Below are 2,610 nucleotides of genomic sequence, written 5' to 3'. Positions count from 1 at the left end.
ATAATTTAAACACAGAAAATAGAATATAGAATACAGAATTCAGAACCCAGAATTTAGAACATGGAATGCAGAACACAGAATATAGAATATAGAATACAGGAATAGAATGTAGAATATAGACAGTAGAACACAGAATAGAGAATACAGAATACAGAACCCAGAATTTAGAACATGTAATGCAGAATATAGAGTATAGAATATAGAATACAGAATAAAGAACACAGAATTTAGAACATGGAATGCAGAACATAGAATATAGAATAAGGTATACAGAAAATAAAATGTAGAATTCAGAATGTAGAACACAGACTATAGAATAGAGAATAGAAAATACAGAACCCAGAATTTAGAACATGGAATGCAGAGCACAGAATACAGAATAAAGAATAATGAACACAGATCCCAGAATTAGAACATGGATTTCAGAACTCAGAATTTAGAATGTAGAATACAGAATAAAGAATGTAGAATGCAGAATGTACAATTCAGTATATAGAATATAGAATAAAGAATGCAGAACCCAGAATTTAGAACATGGAATGCAGAACCCAGAATTTTGAATATAGAATTTAGAATACAGGAAGTAGAATACAGAATATAGAATACAGAATAAAGAATATAGTATATATAATGCAGAACACAGAATATAGAATAAAGGATTCAGAATGCAGAATGTAGAATATAGAATTTAGAACACAGAATATTTTATATAGAATACAGAAAAGAGAAACCAGAATTTAGAACATGGGATTCAGAACACAAAATTTAGAAGACAGGGAACACAATATAGAATGTAGAATATACAAAGTATAACACAGAATATATAATATAGAATGCAGAATACAGAACTGAGAATATAGAACATGGAAATCCGAACACATAATAAAGAATATAGGATACAGAATACATAGTATAGAATGCAGAATACAGAATACAGAATACAGAATATAGAATATAGAATGCAGATTGTAGAAAATAGAATTAGAACATGGAATTCAGAACACCGAGTATAGAATACAGAATAAAGTATACAGAATAGAGATTATACAATATAGAATAGAGAATGTAGGATATAGAATAATGAATATAGAATTCAGAATACAGAACCAGAATATAGAACATGCAATTCAGAACACAGAATTTAGAATATAGAATACAGAAATAGAATGTTGAATATAGAATGTAGAACACAGATTATAGAATACAGAATACAGAATATAGAATGAAGAATATAGAATGTAGAACACAGAATATAGAATATAGATTACAGAATACAGCATATAGAATGTAGAAAACAGATTGCAGAACACAGAATATAGAATAGAGAATACAGAATACAGAACCCAGAATTTAGAACATGGAATTAAGAACACAGAATTTACAATATAGAATACAGAATTCAAAATATAGAATGTAGGATACAGAATGTAGAACACAGAACATAGAATATAGTAAACAGAATGCAGAACCCAGAAATTTGAACATGGAAGGCAGAACACAGAATTTAGAATATAGATTACAGAATACAGAATATAGGATATAAAATACAGAATGTTGAAATCAGAATATAAATATAGAATACAGAATACAGAATGTAGAATGTAGAATATAGAATGAAGAACATAGAATATAGAATATAGAATGCAGAATACAGAACTCAGAATATCGAACATGGATATCCAAACACATATTAAGAATATAGGATACAGAATACATAGTATAGAATGTAGAATACAGAATACAGTATACAGAATATAGAATATAGAATGCAGATTGTAGAAAACAGAATTAGAATATGGAATTCAGAACACAGAGTATAGAATACAGAATACAGTATAAAGAATATAGAATAGAGAATAGAGAATGTAGGATATAGAATAATGAATATAGAATTCAGAATCCAGAACCAGAATATAGAACATGGAATTCAGATCACAGAATACAGAATATAGAATACAGAAATAAAATATAGTATTTAGAATGTAGAACACAGAATATAAAAAAATAATTCAGAATACAGAACCAGAATTTAGAACATGGAATACAGAACACAGAATATACAATATAGAATACAGAAATAAAATATAGAATTTAGAATGTAGAACCCAGAATATAGAATATAGAATACAGAACCCAGAATTGAGAACATGGAATGCAGAACACAGAGTATAGAATATAGAATACAGAATAGATAACCCAGAACTTAGGCATGGAATGCAGAACACAGAATATAGAATGTGAAATACAGAATGGAAAATGTAGAATACAGAATGTAGCAAACAGAATATAGAATACAGAATACAGAATTCAGAACCCAGAATTTAGAACATGGAATTCATAACACGGAATTTAGAATATATAATACAGAGTATAGAATGTAGAATAGAGAATGTAGAACACAGAATATAGAATATAGAATTCAGAATACAGAAACCAGTGTTTATAACATGGAATACAGAACACAAGATATTGAAAAGAGAATACAGAAATAAAAGTAGAATATTGAATGTAGAACACACAATATAGAATATAGAGTACAGAATACAGAACCCAGATTTTAGAACATGGAATGCATAACACAGAATATAGAAAATAGAATACAGAATACAT

This window comes from Vicugna pacos, chromosome 16 (genome assembly GCF_048564905.1).
Source record: "Vicugna pacos chromosome 16, VicPac4, whole genome shotgun sequence".
Lineage (NCBI taxonomy): Eukaryota > Metazoa > Chordata > Mammalia > Artiodactyla > Camelidae > Vicugna > Vicugna pacos.
The sequence above is the reverse complement of the archived record's forward strand: the minus strand, read 5'-3'. Positions refer to the sequence as shown.